At 36.7% G+C, this 12,322-nt stretch overlaps 2 long non-coding RNA genes across 2 annotated transcripts; both read left to right on the top strand.

The window, feature by feature from the left end:
- Nucleotides 1-1,778: 1,778 nt before the first annotated feature.
- LOC107794965 (uncharacterized) lies at nt 1,779-4,668 on the top strand. The gene is made up of 2 exons (XR_001650022.2): nt 1,779-2,294; nt 4,353-4,668. It is a non-coding gene; the product is annotated as an uncharacterized LOC107794965 (long non-coding RNA).
- A 583-nt stretch (nt 4,669-5,251) lies between these two features.
- On the top strand, nt 5,252-6,319 carry LOC142164793 (uncharacterized). Its single transcript, XR_012695822.1, has 2 exons — nt 5,252-5,398; nt 6,050-6,319. It is a non-coding gene; the product is annotated as an uncharacterized LOC142164793 (long non-coding RNA).
- Nucleotides 6,320-12,322: the final 6,003 nt, after the last annotated feature.

Below are 12,322 nucleotides of genomic sequence, written 5' to 3'. Positions count from 1 at the left end.
CTCCAGTCCCTAGTCTCTTTTCCAACATAGGATCTCCACTCCCTTGTTGATGTTATTTTAGACATAGGGTCTCCACTCCCTAGTCTCTTTTCCAACACAGGATCTCCACTCCCTAGTTGATGTTATTTTAGACATAGGATCTCCACTCCCTAGTCTCTTTTCCAATATAGGGTCACCACTCCCTTGTTTATTTTTATTTTAGACATAGGGTATCCATTCCCTAGTCTTTTTTCCAACATAGGGTCTATTCTCCATAGTTGATTTTATTTTATACATAGGGCCTCCACTCCCCAGTCTCTTTTTCGACATAGGATTTCCACTCCCTAGTTGAGTTGATACATCATTCCAAAATAATCATGTTTTCTTAGAGTACGCCAATCCCGACCTTTTTATTGCTTTTAATAATGAAGTAGTATAGAGTTTTGCTACAAATAACTCCCGAAATTTTTCTAGTGAAAATTGGGGCAGAAACATTCCGTTCGTTTGTTTGTTATGGTATCTGAGCAGGTTTTACCTTGAGGCAAAGGGTTCGAGATGACCAAAAGAAGAAGTCGCAATCCAGAATAAAAGAAAAAAAAGTGAATCCAAAACGCAGAAGCGGATGAAAAAATGGGAACCACTCAAAACATGACTGAATTCACGAGCATCGCATGTCCCGTTTTGATCAGAAAAAGCCGTAGAAGAATGAAATAGCACCTGCAACTAGTAAGCATTAAGGTCCAAATCAAAGTCTGCATAAAGAACCAGTCAAGACTCAAGATCAAGTTTCAGAAGACTCATAGATAGAAATCTTGTAACTCTTGGTTGATAGGCTTGTTTAGTTTCTTTTTCATTTTGATTTTGGTGTAATAAGGAGTTCAGCAAGTAGTAACAATAGCAACAACAGTGAAATCACAGCTTTTTGGTAGTCCCAGCTACCAAAACTTCCAGAACTACATTGACTTGATTTCTTTATAGCCAAGGATATGTAGACAACCTCCGAAGCAAGGTTCGCGCAAACTTTTTCAAAACGCTTCCAAATGGTATGTCTAACAGGCAAAAATTGCTCATAATTGCTCACTTTATCTTTTCCCGAAAACTCTTCATGTTTCGAGCAAAGAGGTACAGTTGTGAGCACGTAATTTTTGCCATACGAAAAATACTCCTACAAAATCCACAAAAAAATAGATTTTTTCTAATTGTTTTTAATTTTTATAGAATTTCTAGGAGTTTCTTGTTAATTTTTTGTTTGCATTTAGTTTCATATTTAATATCTTAATATCATAGAAAACACCTTAAAATATTTTAAATCTTCATTTCATGACATTTTAGGTTTAATTACATTTTAGAAATTAATCACTCATTAATCGTTAGAATTAATACATGAAAATTACAACAAAAATACATTAGTAATTTGTTCTTTACCTTTTAGTTAATAATTTAATTAGTGTGATTATTAGTTAATTTTTTAGATAATTTGGTTGTAATGGTTTAATTATGCAAAGTAATTGGGTATCTTAATAATGGGTTAATTTTGAAATTGAAAGAAAGAAAGGAAAAGTGGCCATTTTGAGTTTCAAAATTGGACTGGGCCAACTTTAAACAACCCAGTTGCCTTAAATCCCCCCAGTCCATCCCAAAGTCTGACCTAGTCCAGTTCCTACGTTAAAATAAAATGACCTCATTTTAATCTGGGCTGATCCCCACCATTGATTACCTTAGATCTAATGGCTACGAATTAATTCCCTTTTTCCCTTATAATTGTCCGAGAACCCCCCCCCCCCCCCAAACCCTAAGCAAATACTTCACTTTCATCTCCCTCATCTCTCCAAATCCCCTCCCAAACCCTAGCCGCCCCAAGACCCTTTGCCGGCGGTGCTGCTTCAAACAACCCCAATCTCCCTAAAATCTTCACCCCACAATCCCCACCTCCTTCTTATCCCATATCCCTCTGTTCTTTCTTTCAAAAACCTCCAGAATCTCTTAATCTTTAAATCTAGGAAATCCTAAAACCTATATCCACTCCTTTTCGATTTTTTCTCAAATCCCGGTTTGTTTGGGCTTAAAACCAACACCAATCGACTTCTCTAATTTAGTGTTATAGGTTGACGTTGGTTTTGTCTCGTTTTAAGATCGCCGGCTGCCGGTCAATTCACCATTGACTGGCCAGAACTATTGAGAGTCCTTTGATGTTGACCGAATTATGTCTAACATCGTCGCATGCAGTTACACCCTCAAGCGTAAGCCAGTGCTTGTGTGGTGATGCCAGCCATCGTTCAGAATTCTTTTCTTTCCGATCAACATTGTTTCACGTGGTATTCCTCTACTTCTTTTCTTCATTCCTTAGAGTTTCTCATTCTATGTCTTATTTTGTTAATTATTAGTTTGACAGCATGCTAGGTTAATAATTGAAAATGTTTTAGCTTTTTGAATAATTATTTAATTTAGTTCTACTTGAAGTTTAATCGATTAATTAGGTTATGGTTTTAATTATGTAATAACCTAATTTTTTTAATTTATATTTATTAATTGTGCAATTAGAAAATAATTTAATTTGTAGCTATTGGATCAAATATTAAGCTAGTGAAAAAGAATTTACTATAATATATTAATGTATTAGTAATTAAATTTGCTGATGGACTAAATTGTATATTATATATTATTAATGTTAAATTAGTTAACTAGATTGGGTGTTTAATTAAAAAAAAAAATCTAATGGGTCTAGCTCCACCTTTTGAACCTCACGTGCCATATACTTGGGAATTTAGTACTAGGATCTTATTTATTGGAAAGAGTCAAAAGAAAATAAGAAGAAGAAGAAGAGGGCTTTGGGAGGATGGCGGCGTGCAACAAAGGACATAGAAACTATTGAATTTTTTTCATTGATAATCAAATTATTTTGTAGCAATGTATTATTGTAATCAGTCTATAGCTAGCAAAGCCAAGAAAAGAAGGCCTCAGGTATTGTTAAATTTTCATATATCTTTCTAATTGATTTTGGTCAATTAGTAATGAAGAAAATTTGGAATAGTTAATGATTGAGCTTTTTAGAAATTTAATATAAGGTGGGGGAATCTATTTGATCAAGCTACTGCCATGGGATTTTTTTTTTTATGGATGCAGTTCCTATTTCTATAACTTTTAATGTGGAGATGTAATAATTATATATGTCATGATTTGGTAAGGATTAGGTATGTATAATTATATAAATGGTGAGAGTAAGGATTTTTACAGAATGGAGACTTTAACCATCGTTTTCTTAGAGTTACTGTTTTGGCTATTATATTTTCTTACACTATATTTCCCTAATCAACCTTAATTTCCTTACACAGATTTTGATTATCTTTGGGATATTAGTACCACTAATTTAGATATAATATTGACTAATTAATTATGGGTGGTGATACTAATTGGGATATGTATATTACCTTTAAGAATATAGTATTTGAAGGGTAAAATACTAAGACTTAGCTCTAAGCTTGAAAGTTAGGGACATTAAGATTGACCCCGACTAGCATAATTAACATTGTCTATCAATATTATGCATAGAGTGAGGCTATTGAAGACTGTTTGGTTGGTGTTCTAGACGTTGCAAGGTTGGGAAACATGTCATTAGCGAGGTAAGTGAGACATTAAGCTTTGATACTTGCTTTTCTAAAATCCGTTTTGAAAGTGTGTTTTTTCTGCCTGGTCCATGTGTTGGGACAAGCGTGTGCTTGGCGGAATCGGTGGTTTTAGATTAGCCGCAAATATATTATTTTATGAAAAAAAATATTATTTTATAAGTTGTTTGATAGTTCGATACGGCTGTGAGCCATGTATTGAGTTTGATACGGCTATGCGCCATGATATTGAGTTTGATAGTTTGATTCGGTTGTGAACCATGGTGTTGAGTTTGATACGGCTGTTCACCATGATGTTGAGTTTGATACGGCTGTGCGCCATGATGTTGAGTTTGATACGGTTGTGCGCCATGATGTTGGGCATTGTGTATGCCTTTGTACATCACTCGAGAATTGTGTATGCTTCATGATATATTTGGGCATTGTGTATGCTTCAGTGAGCATTATGTATGCTCTGTTACATATTTGAGGCATTGTGGTGCCGTTGTGGACTCGTAAGTGTGTTGGCAAATTTCTTTTACTGCAATTATGACAAGTCCTTAATGGGTACTCTTGTTGGTTAATTCTTAATAACTCTGTTGATACACATATATTGAGTTATTGTATAATTATCATATTTATTATATCATTCGTTTTGTGGTGTGTTTGTATTTTCCAATACTTGTTCCAGAGGTATTTAAAGTGGCGGGTCGAGGATCTTACTGGGTTATATTTACGTATAACTCACTCCTTACCTGCATATCTATGCAGACACTGTTGCGGGAGATAGAGCTAGTGGCTGGCGAGTTTGCTCGAGTGATTCCTATTGCTAAGATGAGCCACTGCATTGTTCGTGGAGGCTTTCGTTTCAGACTTACCTAGCTCGTGTTAGTTAGTTTCTTTTTATTTAGGGTTTGCATACCCGTCAATAAACTCATGTTACTCTGTTAGATGCTCTATGGTCTTAGTGTGGGATTTGGGATAGAGTTTTAATATTTGAGTGATTGTTGGTTTTTCTATCGATTGACTAAGATATTGGACGATAATCATTTCCTCTTTAATTATTAATAATACTATTAGGTCTGCATTTTCTTCTCTCAGTGTTTGTGTAGATGGTTAAGCACTAGAGAAAGGGGTTCACCTGGCAGGTGGTGTTAGTTGGGTGTCAGTCACGTCTAGGGGGTAGTTTGGGACGTGACAAATTACGCATGTGCTTAATTGATAGGTCAACTAGTTTGCTGATTATGATTAATTTGTACTTGATAGCTTAATATCAATTTAGATTAATTAAATGTTATTTAGTAAATATTGATTCTGTGGGATAAAAGAGGACAGTAGGTTGAGGTAAAGACACTAGTTGGTATTATTGAAACTTTAGGGAGGTAAATGAGATAGAAACTTAAGTAATGTTTCTTTTAGTTGATGAAAAGTTTTAAAAGAGGTTGGAAGGGGTTAAAATGTGATAAACTAGAGGTCAAAAGGGGTTAATTTCAGAAGTTAAGGGGCTGAGAAAAATAGAAAAAGAATAGATGATGGACAGCTTTCCAAATTGGTTAAGAAAAGATGCTGAAAATAAGGAAACTTCTAGAAAAGGGACAGCTGTCCAATTCAGTTGTAAAAGATGCCATTTTCCTAAATTTTAGGAGGTTGACGGATTCTCTTCTAGGCCTTCCACAACCTCTGATTTTTATGCATAAAAATTCACATACACCTTCAGATTAAGCATTTTTTGATCTCTGCATCTTTACACACACACAATACTTACAAAAGCTAAGAATTCGGAAAAAGATTCTCAAGAAAACTTCAAAAAAGATGAGGTTTCAGCTTTTCGAGTCCTTGTTAGAATTTCAGGGCATATATTTGAAGCTGTTCTTTTTCTGGCATGTTTGGTTGTGCTTGTTGCTTGCTTTGAAGCTGATTTTTCTCTCTGGAGTTTTCAGCTCTATTGGGCTCTAATCCTTTCTCTGTATTCATCTTTTCCAAACATTTTGCCTACTCCTTATGGGCTTAGAAATGAATGAAGTTTTCATGATGATATGATTGCTGGTAGTGAAGTTGAGTTGTGGTTTATGAATTTCCCTATTAATTGGTTTGTAATGCTTTAAGGCTTGAGATCCTACCGATCCTTCATAATCCCCATGAATATCCATGATTCACTATTTCCTTTTGTGCAATTTATTTTAGATGAAAATGATCCAAATTTAGCTTGCCCGTGGTGATTTCTTTGTGTTTAAGTCAGAAATGGAAATTTACTTGTTAGCTATGGCTAAGTCGACATGTATTTCATCTAATGTATGTTAGCCATTAGAAAACCAATCTCTTCATTTTATTGCTTTCTTATTGGAGACAATAAGGTTTTACACTATATATGAAGAAATAGACTTGTGGTTGCCTTGTAAAGATTTCTTTAATTTGAAGGTTAAGGTAAAATCATGGGGATTTGATCTAGAAACCACTTTGTTTTGCAGGAATCTGTTTAAAAGAGTTTTGGGTGGATCAAAAGAGTAATAACTTTTGAGATTTGAAGTTTGAAGAAATGGTGATACTTTTTGCACAACTTTACTGTCAATGCTGGAATCAGTAAATGAGCTCTAATGAACCAAGCAGATTAGGATTTATAATGTATAACTTAATGGAATCTGCAAATCTTTATTTATGTTTGATAAGTAATAATATGATATTCATGTTTAACTATGTTCAATTAAAGTTAAGTAGGAATTTATATGATTTCTTGCTCTTATGATTTTTTTTTGTTGGCGAAATTGATAATGGATTATTGAAAAATCATGATCATGATAGAGGTTAGGCCCATTCATTCAGGCCCAGACTTCAAAAGGAAGTCACTAACAGGACAACTTCACACAACTAGGCTTTCATGCGAAAGCCCATTTGGATATCATTTATTCTGGTAGTATTTTACCGCATACTTGGTCCATGTCCGCTTATACCCGCCCAATAGCCAAAGCGTTATTGGAATTTTTGGAACACAATTGTCTTTATTTTTTTTCAAACGTGGTTGGCTCATTTTCCTTTCATGAACTGACTTAGTCCCTTAACATAGTTGCAATTAACCCACTTCTTATAAATTAATTTGTCTGATTTTCCCTCATTTAGTCAAGTGAGTGAATCTTCCAATAAATCCAATAACTGATCTTACAAAGAACTTTCCATAGATCATGACCTTACCACAAATCTCAAAGCAGTTTAGGAAGATCATTCTGAATATTGTAGTTTGCTTTATGCATGATTAATAAAATCATCGTGATTATGGGTACGGTTCCCGTGGCAAAGTCATGATATAATCCCCAATTCGAGTATGCGTTTCACGCGACTCGACCATAACTTCTAATAATATTTAAACTAAACATATTGTGAATCACTGGTTTTTTTCACATGGCGTGATTCACAATGTGTACAAAAACAATAAGTGCGTGACATCGTGAATTATTTAAATAAATTCCATAAACACTAAAAGCGGTTAATTAAATAATTAAAAAGCGATTAAAAAGTAAAAATGCGCAATAAGTTTTAAATATGTATTAAATTAGATATTTAGGCCAATTACTAATAGTTGAGCGACCGTGCTAAAATCATGAAACTCGAGAGAGCCTCACACCTTCTCTTGGATTAACAGAATTCCTTACCCGATCTTCTGTATTTGCGGAACCATAAAATAGCTTCGATTTTCTCTATTTGAGATTTTAAAATAAATCGGTAACTTGGGACACTATAATAACTATCCCAAGTGGAGAATCTAATTAAATAAATAATCTCACTTCGAATAATATCACTTTAATTGGAAAAAATTCCCTTATCTTCGAAAAAAGGAGGTGTGACAGCTCTGACGACTCCATTGGGGATAAGAACCCAGAACTTCTGGTTCAGAATTTAGAATTCGAGCTTACGTGACTTTTATACTTGGCTTGTTTTTTTATTGTCTGATATTACATGTTTGGACCTAATGTGCTAAATATCGCTCTTTACCTCTTAGATATTGCCGTGAACTATATATTAAATTGCTACGACACCCTTCTTCTCTCTGAGTCTTCTAAATCTTCTGGGAAGTGTGTGTTTCGCGTGGCTTCTTTTCTGTTACAGTCGTACCTCTAATTTTAGAAACGAGGATAAGACATGTTGCAAAGACGGTGAAGCTTCGGTACGTTGCCTCCCTCGGCTCGAGTTGTCCACTCGGGTAAGCCAGGTCTAGAACAACACACCCTAGGATTCAAACCTAGAATAACATAGCCTCATGTTGGATCCCTAGTAAGAACGTTTGTTTGCATCACGTGCATTTGACTTTGGGGACTCAACACAGGGGTTGGGTCCTTCTGTGACAGGTGTACCCAAATTAAAAGACCATCCTGATTCATTTTACGTGCTACTTGTGCATTTATTTTTCTCGACTTGCATGTTGACTGGCTTCTAGAGTAGGGAAAGAAAATCAAGAAAAAACCAAGAGTGAGGTAAAAGAGAGAAAATTTACCTTGATTCTGAAAAATGCAGGTATTTGAAAAATCCCGAACTCGACCAAAAATTTGAAAATAAAAGAGAAAGAAAAAAGTCATTTCAAAATAAGCCAAATATTTTCAAAAGGTTATGTTTTTCTATTGTGTCAACACTAACCAAACTACGTGGGTCTGATTCTAACCGGATGTGAGATACGCAGGCAACCCCTATTAGGTCCGGCCTTATTTTTGCAAAATTGTCCAAAATAAGAACCCTTTTAAAACATGGCCATTACCCTAGGTCGTCCTTGTCAAAATAACCTTAAGACGTTCTTCTAAGACGCGAGAAGGCTGTTTTCACAATAATAACCATAATGTCAACCCAAATCAGTCTTTTCCCTGTTAATTAATATCCGTTGGCAGAAACAACCCTAAAAACTTTCTTCAAGTGCTGAAGGGCCATATTTGCAAAAACAACCCTATTTTGTTACTAAATTTAATGAACTGAATTTTCAAAATTATCCATTTTATGTTTTGAAAAATGCGTCACTTTTTATCATTTGTCCTCAATTTGTGTGCAAAATGAACACCGTTGAGAATTTACTTTTTCGGGTCGTAGATGAGATTCTACTAAGTATAACGACCCGTCCAGTCATCTCATGAATTACCGCTCCGTTTTACCCATTTCTGCTTCTTTATGCTTCGTTGTCCGTGTTTTACGTGGTCTAGTTGATTGGTTTACGTTTGGTGTGGTTTTGGTAAGAAATGAGATACTTAGTCTCTTTTAAGAAGGCTTAAGTTAGAAAAGTCAACCAAATGTTGACTTATGAGTTAGAGAGCTCGGATGTGAGTTCCGATGGTTCGGTTAGCTTTAGGAGGTGATTTGTGACTTAAGAGTGTGATCGGAAGTGGTTTTGGAGGTCCGATGTAGAATTAGGCTTGAATTGACGAAGTTAGTATTTTGGCGATTTCCGGTTGATAGGTGAGATTTTGATCTGGGGGTCAGAATGGAATTTCGAGAGTTGCTTTAGCTTCCTTATGTTATTTGGGATGTGTGTGCAAAATTTCAGGTCATTCGGACGTGGTTTGGTTGGGTTTTTGATCGAAAACGTATTTTGGAAGTTTTTAGAAAACTTAGGCTTGAATTCAAGGTGGCATTGTTTGAGGTGTTTTGATGATTAGAACAAGTTTGAATGAGGTATTGGGTTGTGTTGGTGCTTTTGGTTGAGGTCCCGGGGCCCTTGGGGTGATTTCGGATGGCTAACGGGATGTTTTGGAACTTGGGAGATAGCAGATTTTCTGTTGCTGCTGGTGTTTTCGCACCTGCAGTTTGGGGACCGCAGGTGCAGTATCGCAGATGCGTGATTTGGTTCGTAGAAGCGGAAAGGCTGGGGAATGCCTGGAACAGTAGATGCGGAAGGGGGACCGCACCTGCGGAGCCGTAGAAGCGACGAGAGGACCGCAGATGCGGTGATGGCCCTGTAAGTGAAATTCCACAGATGCGGAAAAATGACCGCAGAAGCGGTACCGCAGAAGCGGCTATTGGACCGCAGATGCGGTTATGTCTGGGCAGTGAGTTTATTAAACATTTCATCCGCGATTTTGAGCCATTTTCCACCATAGCTGAGTATTTTGAGAGCTCTTTGAGGGAAATTGAAGAGGGATTCGAGGAGAAGTGATTGGAGGTAAGATTTATGAGCGTAAAACGTGATTCTATTGTGAAATTAACCTAGAAATTCATGGAAATTTAGCTAAAAATGGAAGAACTAGGGCTTGGGATTTTGAGATTTTTTAAATTGGGATTTGAAGGGCCATTTGAGGTCGGATTTGAGAACTCTTGACATGTATGGATTCGTGGAAGGATAAGGAACCCGATAATGTGAAAATTTCTGAGTTTCGAGAAGTAGGCCCGGGGCTCGGGTTTTGCTAATTTTGGGATTTTTGATATGTTTCGATTGTTTTCGTTTGGGCTTTGTTTTCTTAGCGTATTGTGACGTATTCGTTCTGATTTTAGATAGATTCGACGCGCGTAGAGGCCGATTCAAAGGGCAAAGGCGTAGCGAGCTAGAGTTTTTGTCAGTTCGATATCCTGAGGGTTTGAAACCCCGGATTTGCACATCGTAGTGCTATATTAAGGTGAGACACGCACTTGATGATGAGCGTGGGGTCGTCTACTATGGGGGATTGTGACTTGGTCCATCCCGAGTGATGCTTTTACCGCGTATTTGATTAAAGCTTATTTGTTATCATCATTATTTGGAGTGATTGCCATATTTGGACTTCGTGCCAACTATTTGAACCCTCCGGGGAGTTTTATCACTATTTCCTCACTATTTTGATGTACTACTTGAACTCAGTCGTACTGTTTTCCACTGTTCTACAACTCAGCCACTTTTACTCGGTTTTGAAACTAAAATGATATATTAATTGATGTTTTGGGCTGAGAACTACTGTTTTACTAATGCCCGAGGGGCTTATATTATTTCCGGACTGAGTACGGCCAAGGGCCAGATGTGAGGATACTATGGGATCGGGCGGCGCGCCGCAACAGTGTTATACTGATATTGATATAAGGCCGAGGGAACAGATTTGATGCCACTAGATGGCTTGCTATTGCGCTTGGGCCATAAGAAGCCCCTCCTGGAGTCTTCATACCCCTAGTGAGCGTCGTCGACAAAATATATGGATCGGGTTGTACGCCTGTTACAACCCTTATCCACATGTGTTAGTTCATGCCATATATTAGTTAACATAAATCCAAGAAGGAATTATCTTTGAGATGATAAAAAGTCAATCCTATTGGTCTTAAGTGATACAAGAGTGTATAAGGGTGATTAACCAGTATTAGAAGTTAAACGAATCAAGGAAGTGGTAACTCGTATTTTCAGGTAATCTAGCGGTTCTTAATACACTCAAGAGGTCATTTATTAAGGTATTTTAATCATATAATATCCGTATCATAAGTCTTGAAGTCAAACGAGTTATGAAACAAAAGTCGACAAAAGTTGTCGCAACTTAGGTTCATAATTTTACTTAAACATTAGGTCAAATGTTTCTAATCTTTTCTCAATATTTACAAGGAATTACGGGGTGATATACCGACCAAATTAAAGATCTATGAGTCTAGTTTCCAACGCATTAAACCGTTCATCGATACGATCTCGGAGTAGAGAGATATTCGCGTTTTCGCGAGACTGCGCCAAGCACCTCTATATGGGGCCCACTAAGTCGGTTTAAGATATTTGGACCTATATAGGATGACTACAACCCGTTTTAAGCCATTTCTTTTCATTATTTTCAGACCTTAGAACCCTAGGAACATCCTCTCAAGGTTCTCTCAAGATTCAAGACCCAAAAAAGGGCAAACAACACAAATCAAGTGTCGGGAATTCCGTGGCGCTAGTAAGTCTCTTGTTCTTCTTGTTGTTGCTCATTTTTGTGTCGTTCCAGCCCGTGTGGGAGGTTGTTTTAAAGGGTTTATGTTCTGTAAATACTCCCTCATGTTCTTAATATCAATCCTAGGTGATTTCAAGCCTTCTAAAGTGATTCTAGTGCCGAAAAACACTAATTGATCGCTAGTTTCGTTTTTTTGTTGTGTGGCAGCATTGGAGGGATATTTCATGGAAATTTAAGGTCAAATTGGAGTTGTTATTTCTGTATAAAGGTAAGGAACCTCTTACTCTATATGTATTTAAGATTATCCAAGTTGCGGCTAAGCCATTGAAGCTAGAACTTGTGAGATATATATCGAAAGGTTTGGTAGTAATGTTATTGTTTTGTGGACTGTTTTGCGTTGTTGTTGGGCTGCGTATTTTACTACTATCTTGTGGAGTTTTGGAGGAGGAAGGGTGTGGGGAAACACCATATATATTTAGGGTTATGGGCTGATAGTTATTTGTAACATTTCCAGATTGTTTGACACGACTATGGTGGTCGTCGTATGTATGGAGTGATTAGGCTGTGTGTGGACTATATTGGGAGGCTCAATATGTTTATTATTGATGTTGTTTGGGATGTTTGGTGACTATTTTGAATGGTGTGAGGTCATATATATAGGGGAGGTGCTGTCCGTTTCATCGTAAAATAGGTTGTGGTCGATACATAATAGTTATGACGCTTAAATGATAACGATAGTATCGTTTCTCTTATTGTAGACTAAGGAGTTTTGACAATTGCATATCTTGAGATTGGGGAAGTATATACAAGGTATGTGAGGCTATCCCTTTCCTTCTTTTGCACGACTCCGATTGTACATAATGTAATGAACGAGCTTCCAAGATACTCTACTCTTAGAAG

Source organism: Nicotiana tabacum, chromosome 10 (genome assembly GCF_000715075.1).
Source record: "Nicotiana tabacum cultivar K326 chromosome 10, ASM71507v2, whole genome shotgun sequence".
In the NCBI taxonomy this organism is placed as follows: Eukaryota; Viridiplantae; Streptophyta; class Magnoliopsida; order Solanales; family Solanaceae; genus Nicotiana; species Nicotiana tabacum.
This window is presented reverse-complemented; position numbering and strand designations above follow the sequence as displayed.